At 35.5% G+C, this 16,285-nt stretch overlaps 1 protein-coding gene across 3 annotated transcripts in view; it reads right to left on the reverse strand.

Moving 5' to 3' along the window:
• The window catches only part of PALLD (palladin, cytoskeletal associated protein), a 194,843-nt gene that overhangs the window by 139,816 nt on the left and 38,742 nt on the right, over window positions 1-16,285 (reverse strand). Inside the window, exon 1 of one of the 3 annotated variants that reach the window (XM_088163618.1) lies at window positions 6,169-6,370. The exons of the other annotated variants lie outside the window; for them this stretch is intronic. The gene's annotated coding sequence lies outside the window, so the exon portion shown is untranslated. Of the gene's footprint in view, window positions 1-6,168; window positions 6,371-16,285 lie in introns of those variants that run through there. 3 annotated transcript variants of the gene reach the window in all.

The following is a 16,285-nucleotide window of genomic DNA, read 5'->3' on the forward strand; positions in this document are numbered from 1 at the left end:
GTGTTTATTTCATGTATTCACAGAAAGAAAAATCACCGTTTTAACAAGTTAGTTTCTACGCCTCCTGGCCTGTAGGAAACTGGAAGCATTCTGATTTAATTTCCAACATTAACTATCAAAACAGTACTGATAATACTTGCTCTGATTCATAATGTAATATTATCAAAGAACCTTCACAGTTGCTCATGGAAAAAAGAGGCTTGACCTCTATGTAAATTGCTGTCATATTTACAAGTAACAGTACTTTTCTGTAGCATGCTATTTTCTTATATCTTACCTCACAGGCAAATAGAATCACAGATATAGCAAAATATTACCTATTAAAAGAGGTAAAATAAGATTCAATACTTTGGACTCTGGGATAACATCTGTCATGTCCTAGGACAGACTGTGTGCTGTATAAAAAGGTCTAGTTGAGATGGCAGATAATAGGAAGAAAAGGGTGGGGAACGAAAATTTGCCTGTCTTTGGAACCTCATTTCATAAGTTCTTCCAAAACTTATGCCACTTTTTCCTCAGCATCCTTCACATAGCATTTCTTCACTGAAATTATGTTCCATAGGCAAAATCTGACTGATTTGCTCAGTTTATACAATGAGATACCTGTCATTAGGTTAATAGCTGCAGTTCCGTGCATTTTACAACCCACAAGCAATCTTCCTTAGGGGAAGATTACATTTGCTTCCTAAGCCAGGTCTGAGGACTAGCATCACCTTTCTCTAAAAAATAATGGCTAACTTATGCTATCTGTTCAGTTATCAGTTGAAGTGCCTTTACACACAACACTAGCTGCACGACACAGCCCAGCTCTCACTTCAGTCTTTTCCTTCAGCTTTATCATTCAAGCTTACTTCTACGTTTGACAGCTGTCAATATGGTACTGATGATCCTAGAGCATGCCTGTATCCATGCTTTATGGTTTGGTGACTATTTGCAGAAATACGACTAGTGCCTGCTTGCTCCAAACATTAATTTCAAGATTATTTTCAAATTTTCAAGATTCTTTCTACCTACTGACATACACCAGCCTAGCCAGCCATAGCTCAAAGAATACCATATGTATTCTTCACAAGCATTATGAAACCTGAAATATGAAACAATACCAAGAGCAGGTTTTAGTGGAAAATCAAAAATTCCCTAGGAATCCAACAGGTTGAGGGTCAATACTCAAGACTGCTTTGAGGTCTACTACTCTTTGCAATGACTCAAGTTTATACATGCTTGCTATGACCCCTGTAAATCCTGGAATTCCTTGATCCTTATTTCCTTTCCCAATGTGTCTCTCTCCATTGTTTGAAAAGGACTAAAGAGAGCGTGTCTGTTTTACATATGCACAGTGCAATGTAGACTGCAGCAACACTACAGTCAGAAAACAAATGTAAGTAGTCACTGTTTAGGAAGGATGACAACTTTCAATCTAGTAACAGATGAACAACTGAATACAGTTACATGTAAATGTATATGTACATACCCCTAAAAGCTGGCCTAAAGATGTCTCAAAGAACAGGATATTCTGGTATATATGTGAAGACACAGGAATATTCCCACCTATACAACACAGCAGAATCTGGTCACCTTTGCTTCACTTGATCTGTAAAGCACTGAGGGGCTCTGGAATTTGTCAAGGCCTTCAGGCACAAGATATGTCTTTTAAGACTGGGCATCTTAAAGGCCATGATTGCTTGTGTATTTGTAGAAAAACTGTACTATTTTATTCACAGTACAATTAGGATTGTGTAGTATAAAACAAATCCAGTTGATTCTATGTATTTTATATGCATTAACTCAGTAAAATTGAACACTGACACGTTAACATACCACAGGAAGGAATGTCAAGGCACTGTAGTATACACTGTGACCTCTGATTAATTCTTACAGCAGTTATTCAGAAATAATAATAGCTTTCCCACCTGCACTACGCACTTCAATGTCACGAAAATCTGCAAAAAACTTTTAAACATTTACACTGTAGTTTATGTGAGGCAGAAATTAACTAAAAGTGATTCATGAACTCGGGTTAATGTTTGGTTGGGGTTTTTTTTGTTTTTGTTTTTTTGGTTTTTTTAGTTTTCAGCCTTTTTTAAAGTTAAGAACAAAGTTCATGCATGGTCTGTAAATTTGAGAGAGATGTAATGTTAAGCAAGAAACTAGTTGAAAGGGATGTGCACAGCTACATGGCTGATATTTTCTTCTTTTTTCCCATTTTCCCCTAGCTAAATTTGCCATCCCAATCCTTAAAGACAGGAAAAAACTCATAACTATTGTTTATTCGGTTTCCTGCTGTAGAATACTACTTCTGTATTATTTCTAGATAAATTACGGTGAATTAGTGTAAGAATTGCCTTTCATCATTACTTCATCTTCCAAACAGAGGCAACAATAAATAGTGTTTTTCAATGCTGTAACTTTTGATCTGCATTCTATATTTGAAACTCCTTCGACTTTTTTACTCATTTCAAAAGTACACATATAAATTAACATTCATAATCTAATATTCTCATTTGAGAGAAATTTGGATGAAAGTTTTATATCAAAGCTATGCACCAGTTTATGGGAGAAATGTTATAATTGAAAAGAAGTTAGAGCACTGAGGGAAGAACAAGATTTTATTAAGAGTATTTCAGAATAAGGAAAATACATTGAAAGAATATAGATTATTACAATTTCATTCTTCATAGTAGGGATGTACTGTATGTAGATAGTTCACAACAATTTAAAAATAGTTTGGTTATATAAACTTTTCAACCCTCTTAAGAGCAGCACAAAATGCTGAGAGTGAGCAATTAAATTGTATGCAATAAAAAAGGTCTTTCCTTTTTACCTTTGGTATTTTCCACAATATATTTGGAGTGGAACATATTTACCGTGATTTATGACAGGGAGATCTTCCTTATCTCTATCCTTCTCACTCTCAAAACAGGTCACCAATTACCCTGTAATGTCCAAAAGAATTCCTGAGATACATTTGCTCTCTTTTAAGAGAAGCATGTTTTCATCCCATGCAAAATATTCAAAGAAGCTATTTTTCATTTATTCAAAGAACACTAAAAACTATTTGTTTTGACCCTGACCTTACCATTAAATGCTATGACCCAAACTCTCAGCCTCTAGGCAATTAAAAAAAAATAAATCGTTTGAGTACATCCAGCCAATGATTTTCATGCTAAAAAAAGTCTAAGTTGGAGCCATGTGGTCTCAATCAGGCAGTAAAACCTCTCTGTATTTTCTTAAATGCACAACTGCAGTATGCCCATAACCTCTCTTTTAAATCATCTTAACCAGATCTGAATCACTCTCACCACAAATGATTTGGTGGCCCTGGAATGTGCTGGGGTAGACAGAGTTGCTCTGCAGTGAACATTGAGATATTTCCCACTTTCCTAGTGTTAAGAGAATAGTCTGCAGAAAAAAAAATCTAAAAGGTTAAAGCCAAGACAAAAAGTGACATCATAGTTCAATCATTCAAGAAAAAGAGAAAAAAATGCATCTACTGCCTAATAAATCAGTGTTGTGTGCCACAAAGCACAGTGAGCCAATACAGCCTAAGAACAGCTTTTCTTGTTGAGGCAGGGATACCACAAGCAGCTGGCAGATGCATATGTAATTGTATTCACAAAAAGCCACTAAATCCATTAAGCTAGCCAAAGTAGGAGAAGCTGATCAATTAAAAAAGCAGAATACACACCATTTCAGCAGCAATCTCTGCAGCCTCCTACACCATGTTAGAGTATGTCTTACCACAGGCCACCACAATTTTTTGCAGTTTAGTATATACATACATGGCACTTTCTTAAGAGCTTATAGGTAGATCACTTAGGATCAAAAACCGTTTTGAGGTATCTGCATTACCTGAATGTATGCTGCTAGCTTTCTTCACCAGTCTCCTTGAGCAAATAGAAAGGACAGGCACAAAACCACCTTAGCTTCCTCAGCACATCTCAGGAGTTCCAAAATATTACTTACATCTAAAGTTATAAGAGAGGAAAGGGAATGTAGGTCCTTGGGGGCTCCTAAAAGTCACATTTAAACAGCAAATGAGCAAGCTTTGCTTAAATAACTGTAAGATTCTTAAATGCCATTTCCTCTTTAAAACTGTGTCTGGAGCCTGAAAGATTTCTTTCAGTCTTAATCACCTCAAAAAACAATTTAAACATGTGGCCAAAGCAATGTGCATTTAAAACAGGAATAGACCAGAGCCAAGACATTTGGATCCAGTTATTAACCTTCTTCTACTTCATGGATGTAGGAATCCAGGGATTTTGGTACAGGCCATCTCTGAACTCAACACTCATTGCCAAACCTCACAGTCAATAGAAAATATGCTTTAACATATCAAAGCAGGAAAAACAGCATAAAGATGTCAGATTTTTCCACCACATCAATGAGAAAAAATGTCATTATAGCACCCATGTAAATTGTGAAACTGAAAGCAGCTGCTGAGGCAACCTGACATGGTGCCATTGGCAGAGGGGGGTCCAACTGAGGAAAACAATATTCCACTTTTAGCTCTGAAGAAGAATCTTTGCTAGTTCTAGTATGTGATTCCCATTCAGTGAATAACTTGCCATAAATAGAGCTAGTAACTACTACAGAAAGAAATGCCTTAGTACCTGGCAAGCAAAGTGTACTAAACATCCCCAACATCCCAACTAATTGTACACTGTGCTGCTGAGCACTGTTTCACAGTCAATCGATAGAAACATAATTTAGCAGATCATTTTTAACAATTACCACACCAAACTAAGTATTCTCCCAAAAGAAGGGTGAAAGTCAGAATGACAAAGCTTTGGTTTTGAGTTTCTAAATTAGAAAAAATAAACATACAGACTTCAAACAGTTAATTGACTGTGACTGCTATATTTTGCACCATCATACATTTGCTCATTCAGCATATTTTTCATGTGACTAGATTCACCTTCACAAATACTTTATCACCAGCAGTTAATAACTGGGTAGAGGGAACACTCACTCTGTCAACAAAAAATATTTGAATAACTACTTGAAGTTACTGGTGAAGCCAGAGTTAAGGCAAGGGAAAGGAATTTTTCCCGTTTGCAGGTCTATTGTCCCAGTAAGGTTTCCTTGGTCTTTTTGTTTTAAAAGTACATAAGTACATTCAGTCACCTGGTCTTTCCCCCTTTGTCAAATTTATTATATAGTTGACTTTCTGGATTTCAAGGGTTTCTTATTTATCACTTTATTAAGATAACCCACAGAGCAAGACAAAATAGCATGCTGATAGCAGGGCTTATCTGTACTTTTAAAACAAATGGGTCCCTGCAGTGAACTTCCTTTGACAGCTAGATGGCATTTCTGAAAGCAATGCATTTGGATTAACCTGCCTCTGTTCTGACCATTATAAAACTTTTCCTAAAGACAGTACTGAGAGATTAAAAAAAAAAATAAAATCTTTGTAACAAATGAAACAATTTTGCTAGTAAACTTAAAAGGCAGCAGTCTTAACACTTTGAAAAACAAGAACAGCTAAATCATTTTGCATATGGAAAGAAAGCATTAACTTTTGCAGGACTCCTGTCCTCTCTCAGTCATTTATTCAAGCCTACACTCTTTTTACACTGTACTAAAACAGTAGACTCTCAAAGCTTTTTGTTTTTAAAGAGAGATTCACTTTGCTCTTAATAGAGGGGAAAGGAAGGGGGAGGGGATGTGGTCTGAATGAATGCCAGTCATTTAAAACAAACTTATTTTGGGTGCCTATAAACTAGTCCTGGGATGCATATCATCCCTTTACACTTCCCATCCTCCTGAATCTTAGTTCTACTCACATCCTCTGTGATGGAACACCTTTACTTCCCAGGTTCAGCTCTTGCACTTTAAACAAATGAATTACTCTGCCAGTTAAAGTTACCCTGTACTACACATGGTTCAAAACAAAATAGGTTTGCAGAAAACCTAATAATAAAGCCATTTTGGAAAGCTTTCCAAAACTGTATAGACACTTACGAATTTTTTAAAAATCGATACATTCTTACAAAGGTTTTTGGAAATGGAAGAATGAGGAACGTTTTACTGCTAGGCACTGTTCCAAGACCACTGTAACAGCACACTGAATGATTCACTCACGTTCTTTCCCCGTCTCCTATTGTAGGAAGCTAAAGCACCTTATAGTTTCCTGCACCTTTATATACATTTAATGCTGGCACTTACCGTTGTGGCACAGAGGGACCCCACCCCCGCAAAGAGGCTGAGAGCTGATGGTCTCCGGGTCCTTGATTTCTTGACTAGCCCCGGCTCTTACTTTTGCTGCTCTAAATTCAGCCTAGTCCGCAGAGGAGCACAGAAAAATTTAATGGACAGCTGAGCTGCCAAATTCCAACCACCACGACCGGCAAGGAAGACGTTCTCCCTCGTTCTGGCTGAGTCCAAAGAACAAAGCCTGCTGGCAATGAGGAAGCGGAGTTTAAGTCCTCTGGCTGCAGTCCAAGTGCTGCTCTTGCTGTTGCTGCAGAGTACGTGAGAGTGTTTGCATGAGCTTGTAACGCGTGCAAGAGATGGGGGCTGGGGGAGAAGAGGGTGTGTGTGTAAGGGGAGGAATGCTAGTCATATCCAAAAATAACACGAAGGAAGTCAAGTAGTGATCCGTCTCCCCTCATTCTCTCTCTTATCGCATGTACTGAGAGAGTCTCTACCCCTAAGATTGTGATCTCAAGAGTAGGTAGAGAAAAAATTCCATTGTGACTTGCAGCTCATATGATTGCGCTTTTAAATTGTAACTGGGGAGCTGTACACTTAGAAGAATACGTCACAAAATGCATGATTTAGTAGCAATCTACTTGAGGATACTGCATCCAGCGTGCATTTCATACTGTGCATTTGTTTGCAAGCTGGAGAGAAAAAACAGAAACTACTAACGAAGTTTACTACACACCAGAAAAAACAGTGTCACGTTCGCCTGTCCAGAAGTTCCTAAATTCCAGTCCTAGGTATTCCCAGATACTGCTTAGTATTGATTTTCAAAATAGCAAATTTTGCAAGTTTATAATATAATACAGAAACAGGGATATAAAAATCTTTATATAGTTTAAATTTTCCCTGGTTTTTTACAATTATTGAAAACAAATTCCACATACAGAAGAGTATTGTGTCAAAGAGAAAACCAACACGTATGACACAACACAAAAAAAACCTCAGCTATAAAAATAAAAATTCCTTCCTGAATAATCAGCAAGCTGTAATGTAACTATTGTGACTTTTCTTATTCTGTTAAAACCCTTAGAATATTGATTTCAATAATTGTGGTCTTTCAAAAATCTTAAAAATAGCGATTTACAAATGAAGAACAAATGTAAGGAACAATAATAACCCATTAATCACAGAATCTTCTGAGTTGGAAGGGTCATCAAGTCCAACTCTGAAGTGAATGGCCCATAGAGGGAACGAACCCACAATCTTGGCATCATTAGCACCATGCTCTGATCAACTGAGCTCATCTTGTAATAGCCCCAATATTATTTTTAGTACTTGGTTTCTGTAAATCAACCTGAGGACCTCTAAAACTCTTTACAAACTCAGGAACAGTCTCTATGTTTAGTTAACATTTCTGAATAATCTTTCTCAATCTAGTAGGACTTCAGTCTCAAGTTTTGAAGGAACTCCCTTCAAAATACTGTAAGATAACACAATGCAAGTCATACTTTTATTGTGATACTCTCTGTGAAGCTTTTAATTAAGTTTTAATTTAAACATTACAATATAAAGAAAGGTCAAAGCAATTTTGGCTTTAACTTAATCTCATGCAGATTAGTTTCTGAGGTGTTTGATGTGGTTATAGGTATTTAAGAAAAGCAAAACTTGTAGACTTCAACGATGAATGGTTTTGAAATACCAATTTTCACAACAGAAATAACAGTGGGAAAGAAGACAAAAACTAGTTAGAAAATAGACTTCAGTACGTTGGTTTCAACAATGATTGCAGAAACGAGCCACCTGTTTACACAAAACTTTGTTCCTCAAGATGAGAGACAGTGAAGCCCAGGCATAGCAATTTCCATATCCTGGGTCAGCATTTGTTTTATCCTTTAGTAAAAATAATGAAGTTTTGGATAGGATCTTAGGTTTTATAGAACAGATATAATACATTTCTCTTAATTCTCATTACATTAAAGAAATGACAGTGCTTTTCCAAAGCTACTAGCAGAGAATTTTTTATAATAAATTTTAAAACTACAAATACACTCTATGTTGAAGGCAAATCTCAGAAGCCTATAGAAAGCATCTGGAATGTAAGGAAGTTATGAAGATTTAAGTTTGCCTTCCTGCATATTCACTAGAGACTGAATTTCAATATATTAGAAGGCCATAAAAGTTACAGTAAATCCAGGTTCTGTATCAGGAAGTTCAGTCCTACTGTGTGACGTACATTTCTATGGGTACTCGGTAGCATTACAAAGCTTGGCTTCCTTTGTTGTCTTGAAGTTTGCCAGCCAAAATTTAACCTGACAAATTTCATACATAAGGAAAGATCAAGAACAGATAAGATTACCTGAGGCCTTTTAGTCTACACCTCGTCCTATCTTGAACATCAGCTGCATTGAATTTGCTGAATTGGCTAATTACAGTTCTAACTTGAAAAACACTCTTCAAGTGGACCACAATAAGCCCGCATTTAGTTAGCTATGCAATCTAGTCTCCATACAAAAGACATCAGTCCAAAACCCAGTTTTAGTCCAGACATTTGTTTTTATTTTGCTATTACGCAAAAGCACAGGCCTGAAGAATATGAATTCAGCAAAATTACACAACAAAAAGACAAAAAAGCAAGCAAACAAAAGAACAATGGAGGGCTGACACCTCTTTTTCCTGTTGTCATAACCAGACGCAAAGCTGTTTTCTGGAGAATTTGAATTCAGACAACCCAAAACTCCAATATTATATGCTAAATTAAGGTTGAGTGTTTCAGCAGCTGACACTCCAAAATGTTTATCTATCTAAATCATTACTAGCATACATTCTTGTTATTCTCCCATGTCTACATAGATGAAAGACATGCAATACATAAAAAAGCCCCAAACCTTGGGTTTATTTCTTACTGGGTAACTAATGAACAAGAAGATTGAATTTTTTGGAGGTCTAGTTGCATAAACTATTAAAACACTAATATTATTGTTATTTAACTCAAATATAAGGCAATCCTGCGACATTTAGGAAATTTACAATAACTATATTTGGTAATTGGCAGCTGATCTGCTCCAAGTAAGGTCTTATTTTCTGCCTACAAACAATTTATCTGCAAGCTTCAAGTACTGATGAAGATCTATCAGAATTCAGCTTGTTCTCATTTCTAGTTAAAGAAGGAAGGAAAAAGAAAATATATATATATTAAAAATTCTTTGATTGAAATGTCATTCTTGTTACATGCAGAAATGAGATACTTTGTGTTAGAAATGCTTTGACCAGTAGGATAGAGCCATCATAAATTGATTGGTGCTCAGACTATATGCCTGTAGTTATTTTTGAAGCATTAAATGAGTGCAACTAAATAATAATCAGCTAAAAAAAGAGTGGATTTTAAAAAGTCTTTAAGTGTGATCACCATGTTCTAAGTAAAGTATGAACTGACTACCGGCAGTAGCTTTTAAAAAATCAAGATTTTCTCATATTACTGTTTGGGAAAGTCCATTTAGAAAGGTTATGGCAGACACTGCGGGACAATTTGCATCAAGAAGCCATCTTATTTTATTTTTTTGGTCTCCCAAGAATAACAGTACAATAAAATAGTAGCCATGTATTTAGAGGAAAGAACCCATTTTACTCTCTTCTTTTGATCACTTATTAGACATATACTCTGGTAAATAGGGCAATTTAACAACTCCAGTGTCATGTACTCTGCACACACCAATAAATGTGTTTCCACTATAGCCTATGCAAATTTGGCATTCAGCAGTAAAGGTCACACACTGTTTGGATGTAGGGAGCACTTGCAAGACAAGGGCTATCTAATAAAAGAGACTAATAATCTAATAAAAGAGTGGTGAAAAATGCAAAAAGATAGAAGACCGAGGTCAGACAATCTGTATTTTCCTAATTCAAACATTTTCCTTTTAATATCTACATACCTAAATTGTTTAAATGATGACTCAGGCTGAATTGATCTCTGATTATAAAACATTTAAAGGTTTTGCTTTTTCTATCCATACATCCTTTTCATCATCTCTGTGGTTACTGACCCCAAGCCTGCTTTTTCATCATCTCTATTCCTCCTAAAGACTTGTGCTCTTTTAAAAAGTGAAAGTGGTTTTGTGGCATAGGTTTTTGGAGGAATTTTTTCTCTGTAAAGATAACATATTAATTATTTGCGTGTTCTGAAATTATTTAATGTTGACATTTCATTCTCCAAAACTAAAAAAGCCTAAAGCACATTTAGGTTTTTTGAAAGTTAGACTTACTGTGTATTTTTAAAGTATTTTTTTTTGCCTCAGGTGTAACTTAAGTTAGCTTTTATTTCAGGTAAATATAACTTCCCTCCTCCCCCAATTTTTTTCAATAAACTTTCACAGAAAAAGTGATTTAAATCAGAGGAAAACAAAATTTTCATAATGTTTTCCTTGTATGAATATTTTCTTATTTTAAAGACAAAGGAATATACACAATTCTGTCATTGCAAATAGTGTTTCTATTTATAAACATTGTTAATTCACTTATAAGCTGTAGAGATGGAGAAGAACAAGGTATTAGAAGCAACTGTATAAGCTATGTATCAGAAGGCATGGAGTCAGGTATCTCGGGGTAAGTTAAATAATGAGATTTCTTCCACACAATCCAAGGTCAGAATTAACGCCACACCTAAATGGAGGTTTTGAAGAAATCACAAGATTTTCCAAGTCAGTAACTATTAAAACGAATGGTAGCTATAAGCAAAATGCTCTCCAACATTGTATCTATATCACACTGACAATATATGGTCAGACAAGCTTGGTTTTCCAAATGCTCTTTAGTTGCACCATAACATAAAATGAGAGAAATTTTCTACAATTACACAAATAAAAATCTTCCTCATCTGTACTTAGGCCTGAATGTCAGTCAAATAACATGACTGATATTTCAGAGGAAGAGAAGAATGTAGGAATCTGTCATTTAAATGACAACAGGAATTCCCCAAAGATCAAAATGCCCACGAACTGTTTTATTATCCACTAACGATTACTCACCAAACCAGAAGCTATATCTGATTTTAATGGAAATTAATTTACATTTAAGGAGGATATATGCAGGCATCCCAAGCCCAAACAAGTCAAATGGCTGAAGTATTTGTTCCCAGAACCATCTACTTATTTTTCTTGTTTATGGAATCTATTGTAATCCCAGGATAAGTATATAATAATTAGCCCTGAAATAGATTAAATTTTAATTGCTTAGTGATTAAATAAAAGCACTTTAAAAGGATGCATGGACTGGGATAATGGTAAGGTGGAGATGGGGGAACCAAACACTACCAAAACTCAACTCATCTACTTGATTAATTCATGCACTGTCCATATGATTTATAGAATTCAGATATTCTGCTTGAGGTTATTGCTCATAGGAATTATTCTTTTACTTGCTAGCTAGTCTGAGAATCTTATGCCTTCCCTGCTTCTATTTATCTGCAGTTTTAATTTCACCTTCGTTCTCGTATTGAGAGAAAATACAAACCTAGAGTCTGGAAACTGGTAAAGCTTCTCCATCATATTCTGTCAGAAAATAAAGAACTGAACTATATCTTTCTGGATAGGGCACATATTCTCAGTTAGAACTGAAGATTTTCACAAATAAGTGACTACTTTAAAAGATGTTTAAGAAAATTATATTCCTCCTTTCATAAGAAATTATAAACCCAGTATATAGGTAGAAAAAAGGCATCAGCTTTCGTTGTAATAAATAAGGAGCTACACCTAAAAATTGTTTCTAATCTTACAATATAATTTGCAGTATGAATGCTCCCTATTTTTGTCCCTATTCCATTCTTTTTCTTGCCCCTTAATCTAATTTTCTGCCATTATCTGCTACTATTTACTAACAAAAATCTATGAAGAATAACAGACAAAAATACTGAACAGAATGTAGAAAATCCATGATCACATTACTAAAGAAACTGGAACCACAGGCATTTCACAGTCTTTCTTTCCAGGCTGACAAGGCAAATGGTTGGGACAACTGACCACACTCCAAGAAACATCAATGCAACTCTTGTGTTCTGTGGAAGCTGAGAAACTGCTATCAGTTCTTAAAACAAGGCTTCCAACACTACTAGTACATCCTTCTCTATGCAAACTGATGTCAGCAGATGATGCTGCTGCCACCTGACCACCAAATCCATTTTAGCTAAGAAACAAGTGGTCAAAGTAAGAAGAAGCTCATAAAAATTTCTTTGAGTTTAAACTAAGAGAAAGTAGTTTTCCTTAAAGTAACAAAATCCTCACTAAATCCTCTACAACATATTCTTTTCCTCCCATTCATTTGCAATTCTAAGAATATTTGAAGAACACAGTCTGTTAGGGAAAACAATTTATATTAGTTCTTAGCATAGTTTCTGAGGTCTTTTTAATGTGTTTTTTCTTTGTTTTTAATATGAGCAATGCCAAAATCATTATCTTATGATCTAGTAACTATCAGGAGTTTAATAAAATGTAGCAATAAAGCAAGAGGTATGTGAGAACCAAAGCCTTCCATGCACCACATATCTCCTATTCTGAAGGTGGGATTTTTTGTTTGCTGGTTTATTTTTAAAATCACAGTTCTTTTCAAAAGTACAGGAATAATTTTATCCCATTCTAATTGGTCCTTCAAAGAATGCGTTTCTGCAGCCTCTGCTAGTGAAAGAAATAGTAAATGAAAAAATCCAGCAATTGCTGCCTTTCTATTTAAATAAAAGTATATTTAACATTGAAACAACAAGCATTTTGTAAAAAACAGAATTAAACAAAGTGTAGCTGAAGCAGGAAAACAACCCTCCTATTTTTTTCATGTCCTAAAGGTTGATTTCTTGAACTGTGATCAAGGCTTTAACTGACAGCAAGCCATCTGCCATCCCCTGAAAGTCATATAACACCTATTAAAAAATAAGTTGCATTATTTACCACAAACCCATGCAAAATTATAACCATCCTGCCCCTCTCACCATAAAATAATAAATCATTCTATTCTCAGCAAAGAGCATGTTGAGAACCAGCAACCAAAAAGCTTTTAAATGGGAAGAACAACCTCCTTTTAATGAGACACAGTGATTAGCTTAAGCCAAGTAAAAAATATTGCATTTTTTCAAGATGTGTTTACTAAGCAGTAGAAGCATTTAACAGATTTGATGGTTAGCCAGCATTTATAAATTGCCATAAAGCAAGCAGATAAATTGAAGAAAAAAAAAGCCTTTATTGGGTACTGATGTTAAATTTAATCAGTACTCGAGGAGTTCTTATAGCCAGAAGAGCAAGACTTAGATTTAAAAAACCCCAATGATTATTGGGTTTACTTGTAACAGAAAACATCAATTATTTGTACAAATGCTTTTTTGTTAGACAAGAGTTGAAGTAAGTAAGCAAAAAATCCATGTCCAGCTGCTATGGCAAAAGCAGTATACGTATCTACTTATGTAAAAAGAGAACTATCACTACTGGTCTTTTAAAAGCAAATTACAAAGTTGCCACAATTTTTCCTTCTCACAGTTTTTGTAAGGCATTATATTTTGAGACATATTATATTAAAAAGTTATATTTCCCTTTAAGGTTGGAATATTTTCTATGTCAAGGAAACAAAAAAAACACCCAGAAATTACCTTTAGATATAGAGAATAAGGACTAGAAATAATTTAGGAAGTAACATTTGGCATAAAGGAAGCATTGATATCAGCAGAAAATGAAATTAAAAGTAAATTTAAATAATATTTCAAAAGTATACCCTATTAATAAAAAAATTTAAAAATAAAATCTCATTCTTTGCATATTCACTTTGGAGTTGATGCATAACTTTTAAAACAAACTATTTAATGTCTCAAAGGATGATTTCCAGAAAAGATATTTGGCACAAACACTGAGGATTAGGCTGAGTGGGGGAAAAACCTCCCAATAGATCACCTAGCAGAGACTGCTGATGGGATCGTAAAGGGGTCCCAGTTCATGCATCGCCTGGAACAAACCTCATTTGAACATCAATCAATACTTTTTATATAGATTCAAGCTTGCTTTGGCTGTTTGAATAGCTGTGGAGTGAAGGCTGAGTTTTACCAGGCTGCTTGCTTCACCTACTTCTGGTATAAATCCACTTTCATGATTTGAAAAAATCTTAAAAATGCTATTCAGATGGATTAACCATGCAGCAGTAATTCTTCAAAAGTAACTTGAGGTAAACCACATATTTCTATTCCTAAGTTCAGGGGAAAATGAGTTCAGGAAATGAACTCATAGGTAAATTGAAAAATAAAATTAACTCCCCCCCAAGAAAAAAATCATACTGAACACATGATGCTGTTTCCCTTCTAATGCATAGTTTAAACATTGAAGAAAAGGATTTTTGGTAAATGAATGCTGATATCTGGATTTGATAGTGTTTCTAGCCAGTAGTAGCCAAAGCTGTACTCGAGACTTTTTTGCTTTTTTTTGCTTTTGTTAATGAGATTTTAAAATTAAGGGGTTTTTTTCTGTAGTCCGTCAGTATGGCACGAGCACCAGTAACCAGGATCCAGAAATAAAAGCAGAGACTGCATGGTAGAACCTGGTCACATTTCACATCATTCTGCTATAAAAGTTCTGAACTAATTGCACAGCAAATACGATTTATGGTGAAAAATGGATACTCCATTCTTACACTATCACAAATTTTGTAACCAGCAGATATCCTGCTGCTCTACAGTGCAGTATCTGTGATCTTTGCATACCTTCAACAATAGCCTCACAAACTGGAGGGCAAACTGCCCAAGCAGTTCTGGAAACACATTCTTAGAGTTTCCCTCTTGCAGCATGGCCAGCTGTTCTATAGCAGCTGATGAACAAATGCAGAAAACATCCACAAAGCATTCGAACACTCCCAAACACTCCTTGCTCTCTCACAGCTTCACTGTGCACAAAAGGGTTAAGCTGGGCTGAAAGGACTAATGAGTAATGCAGCTGGCAAGACTGTTCTCCTTCCCCTCTCACTGAAAAACTGGCTTTTGTTCCTGCCTTCAGTGAATGAACTCATGCAGCAATACCTATTGGCAAATCGAGGCTTGTTGTATTGTTAAGATACAGACAATGCTGCCAAGTCCTTGATGTCTTCACAGATCTTTGCTACACAGATTGCTGTGCCAGGGACTCATCAGATGACCAAGCCCACACAGTGCCAGAAGTAACATCCAATTGCTACATACCAGTCAGAGCTCTCAGGACACAGACAGATCATCTCCTCTGTATATTCACAGACTCCCCTACAGATACCACTAAAAATGCCAAATTGTCATTTAAAATGAAAAAATAATTATTTTATGCATGTAGTGAATTAATGGAAAACTTCTAATTCCTTTTCTTTCTTTTCCCCCCTTACTATGCTGAACATAGATATCATTAATATTGATTTCTCACTACTTGTTGCAGCAGATGAATTAGAATAAATTTACACTTACTTGCTTATATATTTACACAATTACAAACACTGGGGCCCTTGACTTGGTGAAGTCAGAAAGATACTGCTATGCACTAGCCTTACAAAGAAATTAAAGTTGTTAGGTAATTGTGGTCCATTTTCTATAGGCAGTTTACCCACTTTCAAAATAGCCAAAAAGCACATTAACCAAGTTAAGTCTGCATGTGCCACTGTGATTCCATCAGCAGCTTTTCTGTTCCAAGGGCAGCTGTCTGTAGGAGAACTCACACAGTAAGTGCCTTTCAACAAAAGTGTCTTTGGAAGGAAACCTGGGCATTTCTAAACCTGTAAAGTGTGTAGCGTGCTGAAATGAATTCACCCTTCTAGTCGGGGGAAGAAGGGATGAGCCTGGCTGGTTCAGAGACAGCCACTTTGTATTCCCTTTTATTTTACGGCTTTTTGGAAGAGTAGCAAGCTGCTGAATGACAAGGAGAGTCAAGTGAATGTTGCTCCAAATACAAGTTACTGGGGATAATAACAAGTAATATTCTAATATAAGGGGCAAGCTAGTCAATACACATAAGCATGAACAATATTTTCATTAAAATTTTAGTACATATATGAAAGTATTTATATTAAAATGCATGCATTTCAAAATGCAACACTGAATAAAAATATGATCATGACTTGTAAAACTGAAGTACTGGACAAGACTATAAAGACTTTGAACTACTTA

Source organism: Sturnus vulgaris, chromosome 4, assembly GCF_052056855.1.
Source record: "Sturnus vulgaris isolate bStuVul1 chromosome 4, bStuVul1.hap1, whole genome shotgun sequence".
Lineage (NCBI taxonomy): Eukaryota > Metazoa > Chordata > Aves > Passeriformes > Sturnidae > Sturnus > Sturnus vulgaris.